The sequence below is a fragment of the Terrapene carolina genome, unplaced genomic scaffold (genome assembly GCF_002925995.2).
Source record: "Terrapene carolina triunguis isolate 2854851 unplaced genomic scaffold, T_m_triunguis-2.0 Scaffold199, whole genome shotgun sequence".
NCBI lineage: Eukaryota > Metazoa > Chordata > Testudines > Emydidae > Terrapene > Terrapene triunguis.
In genome coordinates, this window is record NW_020664550.1 from 321,184 (window position 1) to 340,680 (window position 19,497).

Consider the following 19,497-nt stretch of genomic DNA (forward strand, 5'->3'; position numbering starts at 1 on the left):
AGATCAGGGAAAGATACAACTAGGGGCATGAAGGACAAAAGTAACAGAGACTGATGCACTCTCATCCATTATTATTCGGTATGAGAAAACAACAGGTGAGTTAAGTCTAGCCCTATACAATGCCTGGAGCGCCATCTAGTGGAGGATATATGCAATTCCAGCCATTTGGTTTCTCGCCAACGCAACAGCTATTAGAGGTGTACAGTTGTGTCAAGAGCATTAATTCCTGCTTGAGCGTAACTTGGGAAATAGGTGCCCTTAAATTAACCGAACTTGCAAGTAAAGGACGTCTACACTAGCAGCAGGAGGCCTGCACTTACTACATCTTTAGATCGACAAGGAAATAATAATCGACACTCTCCAGGGAAAGCCAAACCCTGCCTTAGGGGTTAGTTAATTTTTATTGGGAATAGACACTGCAACCGTTCACACCCAACAAAGGCAGGTGACAACGTTACCCTGGTACGTTCTGCTTTCTCTCCCAACACTTAGCTGTGAAGTCAGGGCCAGAAGTGCCACATCTCAGCCCACTACTGGGCCGCATCGCAGGATGGGTGCAATGGGACCCTTGGTACTGAGCGTCCGTGATGAAAGGACAGGACAAGTCAACTCACACGCAGGGGGTAGGGGTGACATTTTGGACAGCGCTTCCCTGGCAAATAATTTGAATCGCTAATTCACAAGGCTCCTCCTCTGGGGTCCCACATCAGAGTCTACCCCCCACCCCCTGCGCTTTGGCAGAGGGATGCTCAATGCTCCCTTCAACGACCCCACACACGCAAGGACGGGGAGGAGGAGGTTTGCTTGAGCATAGTATGCAACACCCCTCCCCTTTTGGAGGCAGAGGAAACTACCTCCACCGCATTCCCAGCCTGTCTGCTCAGGGAGCAATACGCTCTGCCCCTGCTAGCAACAGACTTTAAGGTTGGCCAGAAAAAAAAATCACTCACATAACATCAGCACCTGACATATTAACGGGGGTTTACGGTCTGTCCATACATAGGACTGATGGCCCTTTGACGCCCATCCCCTCTGTGCAGCACACGCTGCATAAATTGAGTCCAGCAGAGAGCAGCTGTTTGCATTCTCTGGCAGACGGTGCCATCTAGTGGCAAAAAGTGGCTGCATAAAAATTCTTGCCATTCTGTTGATCTGAAGTACACACAAGCACATGTAGAGGAGCTGTTCATCACGTCACTCCCAGCGGCCTGAGCTTTGTATTGGTCAAAGAAATCAATCTACATTATAAACATCTGCAAAATCGTAGTGAGGTGGTTTTTTTAAGTCACGCTTTGCACTTATGCCGCACACCTTTCCCCTGAGGAGCTCAAAGACCCATACAAACCAGAGCAAGCTAAGGCTATGTCTACACTACCGGGGTAAGTCAACCTACGCTACACAACTCCAGCTACGTGAATAACCGCGGAGTCGGGGTGGAGTACAGGGGTCAACTGGAGAGTGATCTGCAGTCAATTTGGCAGGTCTTTACTAGATCTGCTAAATCAACCGCCAGTGGATCGATCCCCACTGTAGTGTAGACCTGCCCTCAAGCCTCATCATGCTTCTTTGAGGTATGCCACGATCATCATCATCCCAATCTTACAAATGGGGAAACTGAGGCATGGATAAGAAAAGTGATTTTCCCAAGATCGCACAGTGGGTTAGTGATACGTGGCGGATGGTTCACACTTCTGACCTCATGAAACAGGTTTCTCTGCTGGGCTTATTCAGTCCATTGGATCCAAATTAGAGCAATGTTACAGACAAATCAACAGTAAAGGCCAATTGATAGATACTGAATCCATCAGCTACACCATTAAACACCTGAAAAAAGGTACAGGAGGAGGGTCAGAGGAGAGTATTACTATTCAATGACTTGAAAGGAGATCATGGATTGGTCCATTTAGGATCTTGCTGAGTTGCACGAGTCTGGTTTCCTTAATTACATCAATTTACCCAATAATTGCTCTTAATAAAATAGTTCTCTGGAGCACATTAACTAACTTCCTCATCCAATTACTGTTATTGGAGCACTGGCTACTGAAGGACATTGGCTAAATGTTTCCCTTCATGCATTTATGAGGCTGGACCTAGAGTGGTGGAGGGGAACTATGCTTTTGGTACATAGGGAACTGCGCTGGCATCCACTGAAGTCGAAGGCAAAATGCCCCATCAGTTCAGTGGCAGAAGTATCAAGCCTCTACATAATAATTAGAGCTGGTTATAAACAGCAAAAAATGCTAGTGTGAATTTAAATTATTTTTATTGATTTTTTCAAAGTTTCAAAAATACAGCAACGAAATATTTTGATCTCTGAAAAATTTAGAGCTCTATGGCTGGTTAAAAAAAACCAGACACACACATACACCAATGAAAGTTTACATATCAACATTTTCCAAGGGGTTTGTTCTAGTCAAAAATTAAAATTTCTAATTCCCATGGGACCTTTGAGGATCTGGGCCTGTGTGTTCAGTGCTACTGCTGTTGTTTCCCGGCTTAGAGGGACACAGGCAGGTTAACCATGCTTTTAAAAAACAAGCTTCTTTATCTGTGTAACTAGCATCACCTCAGATTATTAGCAGAGCAGGGCGTAAGACCATACCTGCTTTGAGCAGTTCTGCCCATTAACTATAACAGCCTGCTACATTCTCACACTTAAGTGGGAGATAGCAAGGTCCACTGGACTGGGAGTCAGGAAACCTGGGTTCTTCTTGACTCAGTTGCCGTGAAAACTGGGGCAGGTCCCTTTGAGAGATGCAATGACATGTACAATCATCTAGTGGAAGTGATAAATGCCTCAAACGCTGCCAAGGAATGGCAGAAAGAATGAAAAGTTTGGAAGGGGAGGGAAAGATTTAATTTTAATTTTCTGAAGCCATTTTCTATTGGAAATATTAGCAATTACAGATGGGACGTTCGAGAGGGTTCCTTTAGCTGCTATGGATCCCTTTAAAGATTGCTACGCTGGATGTGGAACATTAAATATCCGCAATTAAGAGCCCTGGGATATCCCAACTGGGTGCTATGGACACCTCAACCATACAGAATTCATGTTGGTTGGGGAACATGCACAGCCTGAGCTCACACCTCAGCACCACACAGAAAGCCCATTAGCTACACATCCCCCAGAGATTATAAAAAAATAAAACCAGCCCATGCCCGGGGAAGACAAAATAAATAAGCAAGATTCTCTCTAAATAGTACGTTTCTCAGCTTTTCCAGCAGGAGTCAACAGCTCTTTAAGGAGTCCCCTGACTTCCACAAAGGCTCCTCACAGCTCTCCGGTGCTGGAAAGATTTGCTAGTCTGCCAGAGTCTAGTAATTACCATGTTTGTCAACATAAACAAACAGCCTTAAATACATGCAGCAGACTCCTAAATACAAGACAACAAATGTGTCTTACACAAAGCCACATACCCTCCCTCCCTGCCTCCAGCAAGTATTTCAAGGCTCATTGTTACGTGCATGCTGTTAAGTAGACTGGATAGTTGTCTCACTGATTCTGCATCCAGGCTCTTGTTGGGGTCTGCGTTTCAGTTTAATGGCAAAGTTTAGCACCAGAGCTGGGCAACTCAGGCGGAGAGGTATCTACCTACCCTTTCCTAGGAAACTCACCCTGTGTGGACACTCAAATGCCTAGCTCAGCTCCGTTCAGATTTACACGCTGCCCATCTAATTTTATCTCCTTCGGCAGCCCATGGCCTCAGATCGAGAATAAAGGCACAAGCTTCAGGCAAACGGTGGTTTGGAAAGGCACAAGCTAGAACAGGGGTCCCCAACGCGGTGCCCGCGGGCGCCATGGCACCCGCCGGGGCGTCTAAATGCGCCCGCTTACTGGCCGGCGGACGAGCATCCGCCGAAATGCCGCTGAGAAGCAGCGTCATCCAGAGGCGTCGCTGCCGAAATGCCACCGATTTTCGGCGGCGACGCCTATTGACGTTGCCACTTGTCGGCGGCATTTCAGCGGATGCTCGGCCGCCGCCATGGTCCTCCGTGGCTCATCGTCTGGCGAAAAAGGTTGGAGACCAATGAGCTAGAACATCAATGGTGTACTGGTGTGTGCTTAGGTGTGTAGCAGCAAGCCAGACTGTATTACACCCTTAAGGGAAGAGACTCCCTGTGGGGGATAGAACAAGGTTAGGGACATATTCTGGGACTTTTCTTTTACCAGAAAAAAAAAGCAATTTTGGCTTCATTTTACAACAGGAATAATAAAACTACCTCCCCCACTCCCTCTCTCAGCCAATACGGTACAGTTGGAGAGGGCCTGCATCCAATCAGTTTCCCAGGCTCGAGCCAGCCTCACCAAGCTGCACCACCTCTAGCTCTTCGGCTCACGCATGGTCGAAAACGATGTTCTAATCTCATCCAGGTTTCCTCAAGCAAGCCTGTCAGAACCGCCGAGAGGCCTTTCAGTGCTAAGCTCACCTACAGACTGGGTCATGAGCAGCGACTCACACCACCAACAGAATAACCAACTCCGGCCACCCTCAAGGCAAAAATGGCACCCTGGGCTTGAAGAAGGCTTAATTGTTTTTTTCACAACACTTTTGGAATAACAACGATGCACTCCCGTGACGGCTTTCATCCAAAGAGCCAAAAGACCTTTGCCAGGTTAAAGCCAAATATCACCCCTCCACACACAGACAAGCAGCAGCAGTTATCCCCCACTTTACAGAGGGTGATACCAACAGCACATAAGGCAGTGTGGTCTAATGGACAGCGCATTGGACTGGGAGATGGGAATCTATTCCCAGCTCTGCCACTAACCCTCTCTCTGTTCCGCCGTTTCCCCTCCCACTCTCAGTCTGTCCTGTCTGTTTGGATTGCCAGCTCCTCGCTATGTATTTGTACAGCATCCAAGACAACAGGGCAGGTGATGTTACTGTCATTTAGGATGACCAGACGTCTTGATATTATTGGTACCGTCCCAATATTAGGGGCTTTTTTTTATATACACACGATTCCACCACCACCCCGAAAAAAGAAATGTCCCGATTTTTCACGCTTGCTATCTCGTCACCTTACTGTAATACAACAACAGTTACGCCACTTGCTCAAAGTCTGACACAGTCAGTGGTGGAGTGGAGGACAGAACCAGGGAGTTCCAGCTCCCAACCCCCTGCTCTAACTACGAGGTGACACTGCCTCCTACCGCTCTAGTTACAAGCCAAAAGTTTTCAGTTAAAGGCTCTGCACAGAAGCTGGCCAGAAAAGCTTCCATGAAACCCAAGCTGCAACTGGCAACTCGGTGTCAGCAAACAGCATGACAGCTCCTGGAAAGAATGCAGCACCAAGCCACAGCCTACCCAGATACAGCCAGCCACCATGTATACACACACTCAGCACAGAGCTAGGGGCCCCAGCTGAGGCCAGGCACATTCCACAGACTGTCAAACCTGCATTCCAGGCTCAAAGAGGTTCCCCGAGGGGGAAAGGAGAAGAAGAGGAAACAAAAGAAAAAGCCACTAGCCTAGGCTGGCTATTAGACAGAACTGCATGGTGCATTCCTGGCTCAGGGGCCAGGGAGCAGCTAAGAAAACAAAAGAATCACTGCGGATTTCCCAGGCACAGTCAGGGAGCAGACAAATGCCACCTCTTACGGACAAATCCTCACGAATGTAACAGGATAGGAATCCTGAAGCCCTATCGAGAGCGAGATCCTTGTTATGAGTTTTCAAATCATCTTACCGAGTTTCTAGAGCAGGAATAAGATTCTCCATTAGCTACTGCAGGACATTTCCTCAAGAGGCAGTTATTGCTTCTCTACTGTACAGAGAGAGAAGGCAGCAACTCTTGGGCATGTAAATGAATGTGCTTTGGTTTTGTTTTTAACCTCTCTCTCTCTCTCTCTCACACACACACACACACACACACACACACACACACGCCCCATATTTGCATGTGTTTGCGTGTGCCCTGATAGATGAATGGGTCCACTCTACAAATGTTTGCTGGCATAGCTATGTCAGACAGGGTGGGCAGAGGTGTGATCCCTGACAGAGCTGCGCCAGCAAAAACCCCTACTGTAAATGCAATTATACCGGCCAAACTCTTTGCCTCTACAGTTTATTTCACGGGGTGGGTGAGGCGAGAGGGGAGGGGATGTGTGGAACAAGCTATCCTGCTGAAAGTGCCATTTTGCCAGCATAAATGGAATCCTCGCTAGGAGCACTTTGCCAGGGTAATGTACCAGTCTCCAGCAAAGCGTTCCTAGTATAGATCTGGCCTGGTAAGTTTGAATTCCCAACCTGCAATAAAAACCTGTACTTCATTACAGGGAGAGGGGAGCCAAGAGCCGCTCTTTGGCTACCTGGCCCCTAATCCCATTAGCCTGATTACTTATAACTTGGTCACTCATACCTCAATATCCAAGGCCAATCCTGCCAGAATGTGGCAGTGAGAAATGGTGAACATGGAGGCAACTCCACTGGGATACTTGACCTAAATAGCTAAACTAGGAAGCGGGGGGATCTTTGCTTTCCCCGCCTGGCCTTTTAACAGCAGCCCTCTCCAGAGCACGATGTATGGAAGTCCAGACGTTATTCCCAGCTACACATAATAGAAACAGGATTGAATTTATCATTTGTATTGCAGTAGCACCTAGGAGTCCCTGTCATGGTTCAGGGCCCCATTGTACTGTACAAGCACAAACAAAACCAACAAGGCTATGTCTACACTACAGAGCCTGCTGTCAGCATAGCTGTGTCTACAGGGTGGGTTTCATAAGCATAGCGATGTTTCCGGTTAGACAGACACCTGTCAGGGATGGCCTAGAATAGATAATACTTAGTCCTACCTTGAATGCAGGGGACTGGGCTAGAGGACCTCTCAAGATCCCTTCCAGTCCTACATGTATGATTCTAAGGGGTGTGGGTTTTACACCCCCTGACTGATGTGTACATGCCAGTATAAGTTTTAAGTGCAGACCAAGCCCAAGAGACCATCTCTGCCCCACTTTGGATTTCAACAGCATGGGTACTCTCTGAAATTGTTTCTAGCCTAGAAATAAAATCATATTGCACCACAGGGCCAATTCTACCACACACACCATTCACAAGCCCCTTAGCACAGAAGCCCAGTGAACTACAGAAAGGATAACCCATTTTTGCGATAAACTCACCTTCTCCTTTTAGGGCACTAGTCCAAATAAAGAAATAAAAAATTGAAACTGAGTTCAAAGCTGCTCTTTCTATATGCCAGGCTGCCTCTAATTCATTCATGAGTGTATAAAACCATCACGCATGCTGAGGGATTTCAGCAGCAACTGGCACCAAGAAAGTTCACTGCCTCAGCACTATACCTCTAGGAATCAGAGCACAGCAACGCTCCCCAAAGCATCTCCAGCCTGTGCTGAGCAGATCTCACTTTAAAGAACAGAAATGCACTCCAGTGCGTGCTGCTTTCTGACATTACATTTGGGGGGGGGTTTTGGGTAGGGATTGGGGGAAAACCTCTGCTCATCCCCCTCCTCACCTTGTTCTCCCACGCCATCAAAAAAGAAAAGTGCCCTTGCTGACAATCCATATGCATATCATAACCAAATCCACGGTCACTGAAGACACCATGGCAGCGAGCAAGTTCAGAACTCTGATCCTCCTTCTTGAGTTAAAGGAAAGTCTCTGTTAGCAGTAAAGGGCCCATGCCAGAGTTCACTTCAGCTGCTCGGATTCTAACCAGTAGAGGGTGAGAGACACCAGGCAAAACAGCTGTTTTGACAGGAGTTTTTTGGCACCAGCCAAACTGGAAACTCAAAGCAAAGCTCTGGGAGGGGTACAGGTCGCCCCTGGTCAATTCTCATCAGTGGGGGTAGTGAGCCCACCCCGATGACACGATACACACAGCTCTGATATTTGTCCATTTCCTCTCTCACACACACTCTCTACCAACCCCCTTTATTGAGAAGAAAATCTCCCACACAGCACAGCAGGACTGGACTGGAAAGAGCATGAGATTTCCCCCGTGGGTGACCTGGTACCCTGGGGACATCGGGCTGGCTTGGGAACCTCCAGTTCTCACGTCACCGCTGTCGGTTTCCCACGAGCGCTCCGATGCTGCAACAAAACCCAACTGGCATCGAACAAGCCCCATGTGACAGGAGGGCAGATGCTCTTGTTTCTCTGAGGAGGCAGCCATGACGTTTTAAAATACACAGAATTTAAGGGGGGGGACGGGAATAGCCCACCCCAAAAAAACGTTATCGCTTCCACCCCTCCCCCTTGTGCGCACTCGCTCGGGGGTGCTGCTGAGGCTGATAAAAGAACAGGAAGCACCAACACTATAAACAGCAAGGAAATAACAGAGTCATGAGAGACAAGAGGAAGCCAGTGCAGAGGCTCCTTTCAGTGTCTGAAATAGATCGGTCCCCACCGCCCACCCATCCCAGCCTGTGACCTTTGAAGATGGAGTTGCCAGAATTGCCCCGTTGCTATTAATGGCTTACAGTGCAGAGCTGATCTTACCCTCCCCCCCGGGGCCCAAGCATATGAAAACGGTGGGCCTGTGTACGTGCAACGGGGGTATTACAGCTGGAGAGACGCTAAAGAGGATTTGAGTTTTTAAGTTGCCTGGCTCACTGACGGAGCGGGGACGTGTTAAATTGTGTTGTATGTACTTGGGATTTTTTTTTGGTGAAGTTTTGTCAAGTGCACCCTGAGCCTATGGTTTCTCGCACATCTAAATAAACTTTCTTTCTCTCTCTCACACACACACACACACACACACACACACACACACAGGTGGCCGACAGTATCTCACAATATATTTCACAGAGGCACACACCAATTCATTTCATCCAATGCAGTTGCCTCTGGGGCAGAACGTGGCAGCCGCTTAATATCAATGCAGCACAGGGGGCGGGGACAGACGTCAAGCAGAACATTGTATGACACTGGAAACACAAGGGGAATTTAAGGAGGCAAAATGAAACTTGGAATGTTGCCAGGACATAGCATTTTAACACCCCTACGTTTGCAGAAAGGATCACAGGCTCTACCATGAGCCTAAGCAGTCAGAGCTCAGGGCACAGCACTTGTATTCCCCTCTATGGTACAGCAAGGGCACCACCAATCAGGATTCTGCCCCCCCTGCCCGTCACTGCTTGGGTGGAGACACACATCTCTTTGCCTTCTGACCCGGGTATTCCCAGGCTGAACAGTTTCCTGCCTTTACTATGTTGTTCCCAGCAAAAGACATTCTGCCTAAGCAGACCTGCTTTGCTTCTCACCTCAGACAGCACATAGTGTCACTGGACAAAGAAGCAATGAGGCAACATTGGTCAGCATGGCAGGCGGTGGTCTCAGTAGCCTAACCATAGTCAAGTTTGTGTTTTTTCTTGCAGGCATCACAGCAAAGGAGAAATTTAAGGAGATTTGAAGGACAATGAAGTAGTTTTGCAGGTGTTTATGGGAAGCTCCTGGCAAGTACGAGGAGCAGCCCAGGAGAAAGACAAAGGTACATGCAACACACAAGATAGGGGAATAGCAAGGGAACCTCCCTTTGAATTCTTCCAATAGTTTATTTCAATGAAAACCCATCTCTTCTGACATTTTAAGAAACCACTATTTGCAGGACCCACAGTTAGACAGTGTGCTGTCTGCTGCAGCACTGCCACTATCAGAGATACTCGCCTAGTGCATGAAAAGATAATCTGGGCAAGATCACAACACAATACAGGAGCTGTGACTTATTTTTAAAAGCTCTATTTACAGCTGTTTCCAAAAACCCTGGTGGAGCAGGGGAGCGGCAGGAAAAGAAGAATCATCTGCAATCGCCAGCTAGAAAGAAGTTAGACGGCAGGAAAAAATTTCATGTTATTCTGACGATAACAAACAGAGGAAGGTATAAATAGATCTATCTACTTTTTAAGAGGTAACTCAGAATCCTTTTCAAGCAGTGAAATCAGAGCTGTGGCCCCTATAACATGCACAGGTACAGTAAGACCACTGTGACATTTGCCTTTGTAATATCCAGACACCCACACAGGCAAGTAATCAGCTGCTCCTTCTTTCAAAACACCCTATCTGCAATTCAACTAAATAAATACTCGGACTCCCACCACCACCGATTTCCTGCTTCCCTGGGGAATGGGGAGCAGTCCATTTTGGGATGGGAGAGGAGAGTGATTAACTCTTGATAAGGTAATTTGTTCCATTTCAGGAGGTTTTTCTGATAGCAGAATGAAGGTCACAGCAGTGAGATGTTTAACAAAGGCCAGATTTAATCAAGTTTCTTTCATAGGCAGGCTTTTATTGCTGGGGAATATGCCAGGCAGACTGCAGGAGCCCTGAAAGAAAAGCGAACAGCTCTGGTTCTGAGTTTCAGGACATTGACAAGAAGGCCATGCAGAAGCCAGGCAAAAATCACTCCATGACATCTGGCCTTGAGGCAGAAAGATCTCAACACTTAGAGATGTTCCTAATTCCCAAGTGGAAACACCTGCCGAGTAGGAGTATTTGGCAGTCCAGGGAAGGTCAGATTGAGCAGCTGGAAATGGGGGCGGAAGAAAAACAGGAGAGAGAGATCAAGGAGGAATACTTATATTACATGCACACACACATCGCAGCTGCATTGCTAAGGGCTACAGGCACCTTTGACCTGCTGCATAGACCAGGGATATAAACCCATTCTGGGAGAGGGCTGAATTTCATTGTTAATTATGGTCCGGGGTTAAAGCTGCGGTCTCCATACTCCTCCCAACCCACAGTGATTCTCGGCTGGTGTAAATGAACCTGGCGAGTATCATCGCTTGTTCAGTACCATATTGCTGCATTCGGCTTCACTCGGTGCAAAAATACGCTCGCCTTCAGGACCATCACAATTTCTGCCCTTTGGTTCTCCTTCCTCCACCATCCCCTTTTCTGTTTCCCTTCCTCTTCTCCCTGCGTTTCCTTCCCTACAGTAATTCTCAATTCCCCCCACTCACAGGTTTCACCCCCACTCATTCCTCCAAATAGTTCATGCTGACTTTTCAAGTGTCCTTAGGCTTCGGAGTCAACACCCCAAAGAGGCTAATGACAGGCAGGGGAGTTAACACCTCTCAGAGTCCTTGTTTCAGGCCATGTGCAGGCTCAGGTAGACCACCCTGCATTGGTTACATTTGGAGGCCACTCTCTGCAACCATGAGGTTACTTTAAAAAAAGAAAACTTAGATTCTAAATATTCATGTGGGCCACATGAATACGTCAGACAGGCCACGTGTTTGACAGCTCCCGAGGTAAGCACAGCACTGCCAAAATACACCCATCTTTGGAATGGGGTGGGGGCGGGGGCGCGGCAGCATGCAACATAACAGTAAGGAAAAGGGAGGGAAATTTTGGCCAATGACAAGGATAATGCCCCCCCCTCTTTGCATCCCACATACACCCTCTCTCGGGAGGCAGCGTCTCCTCTCCATCCTCCTTCCCCGTGCTCCAACACTAAGAGCCATCACCATCAGAACCATGAGCCCGCAGACAGTACCCCCACTTGTATTCATCTCCAGCGGTGCACCCAGCATTAGGTCTCCCCTCTCCACCCCAGTTTCAAGCACGAGAGAGTCTAACAAAGCTGGCATTTGCGTCGTCCTTCCGAATCAGCTCAGCCTTTCAACGCTTCGGGAGTGTGGGGGTAAGGAGACAGCAGGGTACTCATTCCCTCCTTATCCCAGAGGCCTCTGGATGTAACTGGACCCAGAAAGGGCAAGAAACTTGCTAATGAGTTTCAGTGCTGTTATCATTCCTATTCTTAGTGTCACTTCTCATGCCTCTTCCACTGGCCACTTACGTCAGGTGACAGATAGCAAACCCAGGCAGAGAGCTCCCATTAGTCTCCGGGCTGCCATCTGAGGACACTCCCACCTACCAGTAACAATTCTGATGAAACTAGGGAAGGGTCTCGTGCAGCGACACTCAGACCTCAGTGGTCCACGTGCCAAATTAGCCATCGACATTATCCAAAAGAGCCACAGTAATGTGAACTCGTGGTTTCATTTACTATTGACATTTTATATATATATATGGGGGGGGGGATGGTGGAGGAAGCAAAACCAAAGGGCAGAAATTGTGATGGTCCTGAAGGCGAGCGTATTTTTGCACTGAGTGAAGCCGAATGCAGCAATATGGTACTGAACAAGCGATGATACTCGCCAAGTTCATTTACTAAACAAAGGAGTTCCCCTGGAGCTCTGTGCAGACCTCCCACTGGCACCAGCCAAGAATCACTGTGGGTTGGGAGGAGTATGGAGACCGCAGCTTTAACCCCGGACCATAATTAACAATGAATGAATGAATATATATCTCGCAACAAAATGACTGACCAAGTATTCTACCATGGGTTAATAACCTATTAAAAACATCCTGATAGGTCAATAATTAACTCATACATTGTCTTAATATCAGGTGCTGCAAAGAGCCACAGGAGACACATTAAAGACCCACTTGCAGCTCCTGAACCTCAGTCTGACTATCACTGGTCTAGTAGGTAGGGCACTGGACTAGGAGTCAGGAGATCTGCGTTCTGTTCCCAGAGGTGGCCTACTGTGTGACCATGGGCAATTCACTTCCCCTTTCTGCGCCATTTGCCCCGCCACCCTCTGTGACCATCTTGTCTATTTATACTGTAAGATCTTCAGGGAAGGGACTATCTCACCAGGTGCAGACACAGCCCCTAGCACAACGGGGCCTGATCTCAGCTGAGGCCTCAGATTCTACTAGAATGCAAAGATAAATTAATAATAGATCATGAGGACAGGGGGATGGGAGAAGAGGAGAGAAGCACCCTATGCCATTGCCCCACTCTTCTTTTACCAGTGATGTGTTTTTTACCACCTGGATGAAGGGAAAAAGACAGAGCAAGTTTAACACCCAGGGATGGAGAGACATAAAAGCATTTCTGTCTTTGTTCTGCATTGGCGGGTAGGGGTGCAACTTGAGTGCAGAAAGAAAGGGTAGTCTTGTAGTACGGCACATCTTATTGTGAAGTCCTGTGGCATTTAAGTGGATGAAGCCAGCAGGTTTCTATGGAGATTACGCTACAAACCTATAGGATTTGATCGAGATTTAGATCCCTTCTATTTTTAGCTATCTTATAAAATTCTATCGCGCAGATCCAATGATTAATTTCCATAGGATGTTTCAACAACCCTTTAGAATGCAAGGTGGGTGAGGTAATATTTTTTTATTGGACCAACTTCTGCAGGTGAAAGAGACAAGCTTTTGAGCTCACAGGTCTGAAGAAGAGCTCTGGGTAGCTCAAAAGCTTGTCTCTTTCACCAACAAAAGTTGCTCCAATAAAAGATATTCCCTCACTCACCTTGTCTCTCTAATATCCTCCAAGCAACATGGTTACAATGACACCGCAGAGAAGCCTTTAGAAATGTTACATTCTACAGGATGATTTTTCCATAAGAGGCAGGGCTGGGAGTCAGGAGATCTGGGTGTGGCGGGTTGGACTCCTTGGGAAGTCACTTGATGTGCTGAGATACCACTGAGTCTACCTGTTCTGCCAGCATGGGCCCCCTTTAACCTGTCTTGCTGAGCCAGGCTCTTAAAACCTCCTCTCACACACACCCAGCTCTGGGAAGACTCAGTTTAAGGGACTTGCTCCAGCACTCAGATGTCCACCTCCCTTGGAGTGCAGACCCAAAGATATATTGTATTCGCCTCTTCCCTCAATGTGGAAGAGAGTATGCACAATTTCCCATTCTCTCCCCTCCCCCCCCCAGTTAGAAATCACATAAACTGGGTTATATTATAAACCAGAAATAAATGTATTAACTATAACAGGTGTATTTTAAGTAGTTAAGGAGGTAGCAGACAGAACAAGGCAGATTACTAAGGAAATAAAACAGAGCATGCAAACTAAGCTTAATACACTAAAGAAACTGGTTACATGCAAGTTCTTCTCACCCTAAATGTGGTTCTAATAATCTTCTTCACAGGCCAGATGCCTTTCCAGCTTGGGTTCAGTTCTTTCCCCCAGTTCAGTCTTAGTTGTTTCCAGCAGTCATCTTGGGTGGGGTAGCAGGGGAGAACGGATGGCCTGGATTACCTCACTCCCCACCCTTAAATAGGATTTGCATAATGCCAGAGTCCTTTGTTTCCTAGTTTGATCCCACTTCCCTTACAGTGGAAAATGACAAGAAGTGCCAGATAATGTTTTTGTATCAGGTGACAAGACTGCCTGACTCTGTAGGGCCCTTGTAACCATTCTTCACAGGCTGACCAACAAGTTCACGGGAAGACTAAGCTCTTTTCCAGTCCATATTTTCATAAAGAATATGGAATGACATGTCACACGAGGTTCCATCCCCAGCTCAATACATGGCAGGAGGAATTCCACTAATTGCTGTGTGGATCGGTTTCCCCTTACATTAACAAACAGGGATCATAATACCCTACTCTGAGAAGATTAAAGTCATTCACAACCTTAAGTATTTTGAAATCCTTGGATGCAAGGCTCGGTGCAATTAATAAAACCATCACCCCCTAGCAGGTACATAGCTTTTATATATACATACTTATATCAACGCATTTTATAAAAATATCACTAGGCAAAATAGCTTGCCACAGGTCACCCTACAGATCAGTAAGGCAGAGCTATGACTTGAACTCAGGCCTCCCAGTGGCTAGCCCAGTGCCTTATCCATTGCTCCCTAGTCACTATTTATGCTGCTTTATCAGTGTGAATCAAAAATATTTTGCTGTAACCCACAGCATGCTCCGATCACTTGGACACTGTGTCTAGGGTGTTCAAGTGCATCGATTAGGAAGCGCCCCCCATGTCCCTAATTTAGTTCCAATGCCTTGGGCAGCCTATAGCTGGGGCAATGTTTGTCCTTCCTGTTTTACCTTGAGCAGGCTGGGGTGGGGAGGGGGGGAGGGGGAGAGAACCCTTTGTGTTAGGTCAGGGTACAGAAAGGGTTAATTGATCACTGCCCACTCCTGTGTTTCAGCAGCACACACTGACCGCCTCACACAGAAAATGCTCACATGATGGGTTTAGGTTGCAGGAGGATTTGCTACCAAGATACAAGCCTTCTAAATACAACTTAAGAGAACGGCTGGGGTGAGGAGTAACTTTCCTAACTCAGAGTTTGGGGAAAGAGGGGTAGAGGAATAGCAAAGAGGAAGATAACCAATATGAAGACTGACAATTTGCAGTAAAAACCCTACAGGAAGCAGCTATTTTCACTTCAGCTTTTTCCACCTCTGCTATCTCTGGTTCCCCTTCTAAACTAGGCCTTTGCTGAGATCACACTACTGATATGACAAGTGGGAAGCGATTACAGGGGAATCCAAGGGGATCTCGATCATCTTCATTTCTTGCTAGCAAAAGGATATCCCCACAGTATTTAAGTTAGCAAGGACTCCATCCTGCCCTGCCCTGACCTGAACATCTGCAAGGATAAAGACATGTGGGGAACACATTCTAGTTTGCTGACTCCCCAAGGCTGAGATAGACTAGAGACAACCAGCACAGCACATGGAATTGGTCTTGATGGCATGCACCAAGCAGTATATTGTAGGTCTTTACTCCCCATGCCCACAGCGACACAGAACCACCTCCTCTCTCTTGCATTTCAAACCTTTGTTTGAAGGAAGGAAGCAATGTTTGGCGGAATTAAACTGCACTCTCCTCCTTACTAGAGTGCTCCCACCATCTCCCGATTCCCTTCCCTAAGCTCAGTTTAATGGTCTCTCAAGCATGAATGGCTTTTACTCACTTCTGCTTTACTCCAGACAGCATGAGATTCAACAGTGGGAAATAGTCAATGAGGAAGGTAGTTGGAATACGCAGAACAAGTTGTTCCAAAAATGACCTCCTAGGTACAGAAGACTGATCCAATATAACTAGGTACAGGAAGTATTTTTATGGTTATTGATTACAACAGAGGCACATCCAGTTTTTAAAAAGAGCCCATAAACAGGGAGTGCTGCAGTGACAAATAGCCCCAGAGAAATCTATAAGTCATCAGAGAACAAGACAGTCACCCAACTTCAGACAATCAGATACATACACACACAAGGGCATGCAGCAGGGGCACAGGGCCCCCCAGTAATCAGCATGAGCACAGAACTCCTCTGACCTCAGGGCCCCGGTGGGGAGAGCGAAATCCTCTGGCCCGGGGACTGCGGCAAGGACATAGAATGTGCCCCTCCAAAAGCTGGGGAATTCAAATACACACACACACACACACACACACTCTCGATACTGGAAAACAGCAGGAAAAGCTCATTGATGGGCTGACAGGCCTGAGTGGTTGCAGCTCCCAAACCTATTGGGGAAAGCCGACCGCCCACAGAGCTGCCTGCTGAGCAAAACCCCCAAAAGCAGGAAGCAGCAATGACAAAGCAAACCCCAGGAGGTTTTAGAATCACTTGACACGAGACTCTTGCCAGACTATATCAAAGGGCATCAGATAAGATGAAAGGTACAATAAGTCTCAGGAAGACAACTAAACCCTCCCCACCCTGGGCAAAATAAAAAAAAAAAAAAAAAATCACTAACAGACAATTTATCTCTATTCCTTCCCAAACTCTCTCTCCCCCACCCCATCCAAGTTTTCTTCACAACGCCAATGTGATGGCTCCCACCTTGGCAGACACATGGGGGACTGAACTAGGGACCTCCAGAGCTAAAAACATCAACCGGCTACTGCTAAAGCATCCCTAGCTACAGCTTTAATTTACTCATATCCTCTGGCAATTAGGCAGAGAGTGGGGCCTCCAACATGAAGACAGACACCCACACCAACTCTCTACTGTGGTATAACTGGAAGCGAGGTCATATGATCCACTGGGTTGTAGCACGGCTTGGAGCCGAGCTCCAGATTTCTAAACCCACCAGAGCTTTTAATAAGTCACTTCACCTCTCCAACCCTTGGTTTATTCATCTGTAAAATGGGGATGCTACCTACTTCACAAGGAGACTTAGTGAGTGAATGCTTGAGGAGCAAGGTTCAGAGCTGCATAGGCTCTTGCCCAGAGCCTTTCATTAGAGTCTCAAAGGGGGGGGGGGGGATATTCTTCTTGTTCACAGATGGGGAAATTTGGCAGGGAGAGACTCAAGAGCTTTAACATCGGGTGTGGGAGTTTCTTCAGTACAAGCAAAAAGGCAGGTGACTCCTCAGCTATCCAGAGTGGCATCTGACGTTCATTTGCTATCAAGATAGGTGAATTCCAGGGCCAGGAGCCATGAGCCTCTTTATACGAAGGGACTGGTAGATACCAGTACTGCACCTTCCATGCCAGACATTTACAATGTCCGACCTGGACAATGAAAGTCAATCATGTTCCAGTCTGGAACATTCCTCTGAAGCCAGCAATAGGATTTGGAACAGGCATTCACTCCCATCCGCTCAGAGCAGGCTGCACAAAGCCGGACCACCAAGTTTCCCTAAACTCTGATATAAGAAGTTACTGTCAAACAACCTTGAAGCCATATCAGAAAGGCAGGCATGACGTGCAGTAATTAGATCCTGGAGTTATGAAAGCGTCCCCTTGACAGAGGACAAGGGCAGTGCTGCAGAGCGGAGGCTGAAACACAATCATTCTGCAGCCACAATGGTCTGAGAAAAGACAAGAGGGTCCCCAGTTTCTTCATGAACATCATGGTTTAGAGAAAGCCCTTGGCTGGAAGCCTTGAAGAGGAAGTCTGGTGCCATACACAAATAAGTTCCTAAGTCATACTGGTTTGTTAGTGGAGGTGTTGGACAGCTGGTGTTTCCTCCTTCAGGAGGGGTGTGATTTATTTCAGTATAAGTATGGAATGTCCCTATTTAGGAAGGACCATTATTTTATTTTTAGCACAATATTCATTTTTCCTGATCCATCCTTCCCCCAAATGCCCATGTCCCATTGAACCTCACTGGAGTCAATAGGGGTAAACCTGTTTTTTAGCGTTCCTGTTTGCAACGTTCAGTTCTTGGCAGCTTTGTATCAAAAGAAACGTCACAGCACTCTCGTTCTGATAAACTGACCTCTGAAGCTCCATTTTAAAAATAAAAGCTGAAGGTCAGGTCATACTTTAGGACCAACCAAAATTTAAATCAAGGCCTTCAACTAAATGTGTGGACTTCCATGCTGTGTTTTGCGAGTCTACTTACAACCTATAGCCTCCAAACATATCCAAGACCAGTTAGACAACACCCTCATTTTTTACTCTATTTTTCCTTTTCTACCATTACAGTAAAGCATCTACGGTATAAAAGACATACAAATATCTTGCTCGTCACTTTGCCACATTCCATCAGAGACATCCAAGGCTAGTGTTCCATGCAGCAGTTTAGTCACACCTGGGAAGCAAACTCCCTTGTAAAGCTCTGGATTACAGCCCCACTGAAGCAGTCAACCAGGGGAAGGAGGAGGAGGCTGATTAGCAAAGTGAAGATGCTTCTATGTTTACACAAAATATTTTGGAGGTTTAAAAACAAAAGTAGGAAAGAAAATAGAGACAGCTGGACAGAAACAGGTGTTTGCTGAAATACACTTGAAAACTGCAAAGGTCTCCAAGTAAAATGCACAGTTTCAGTAACTTATACCCATTACACAGAAGACACTATGGAAGAGACACTCATGCACTCCTCACATCAAGAATATTCATTTCGTTTGCTATCCGGCATCATCTCTGAAGACATCTTCAAATCTGGGGTGGGAAGAAAGATGGGGAGTGAGAGCTTGAAGGACTTCCTGGTAGGTCAACCAGTGTGGCCACAGCTAGTTTAAAGAGAAACAAGCCAGGAAGCCAGTCCTCCTCAAATATGGTTCTATTTTAGGAGATCCACAAGAACCCCCCATGGGTTTGGCCTCAAACAGCTGCTAGCACAAATAAACCTTCTTGGCCAAGTAGCAGCCTCAAAGGATGCAAGTGGGGAAATCCCTGTGCTAATTTTGCTCCAGCTCCACTAGGGACTTCCCGTAATAGGCTCCTAATTAGACACAACAAGTAGGGAAGAGGCCGCAAAATTATTCAGCCTAACTCACCAGATGCATCCCATCCCAGCAGCATTCAAAGGAGAAAAAAAATGCAGCTATTTTGATTATGCTAAGATTGTGCCAGATACATGGGTGGGGAATGAAATATTGGATAGCAAAGGGGGGAAAGTAGCAGTGAAGGATGACAAGAGATGTGCTCTTTAAAAGGAGCGGTCTGTGGGATAAAAGCAGAACAGTGAAAGATATCGTCCCAGTGAAAGATGAGTGCCTTGAAATTCACCCTACTTACAGGAATTTTCTCCTCATGTTCATCTCTAATATAATGCAGATTTCTACATCACTTAACCAAAAACAAATTAGGTTCCTGGTTTCTATCTAGGTATATGACCCCAGTGCTGCAGCATTTGAGTACCTCCCAGGCATGAATGAATTTATCCTCACAACCTCTCTATCATTATCCCCACTTTACAGATGAGGAACTTAAGACAGAAAGAATTTAAGTAACTTGTCCATGGTCACGGAAGGAATCAGTAGCAGAGACTCCTGAGTTTCAGTCTAGTGCCTTAACCACTAAGCCATCCCC

At 46.8% G+C, this 19,497-nt stretch overlaps 1 protein-coding gene across 1 annotated transcript in view; it reads right to left on the bottom strand.

Moving 5' to 3' along the window:
- LOC112118385 (MAP kinase-activated protein kinase 2) overlaps window positions 1-19,497 on the bottom strand; it is a 77,514-nt gene that overhangs the window by 12,907 nt on the left and 45,110 nt on the right. The gene's annotated exons all lie outside the window — the stretch shown is intronic.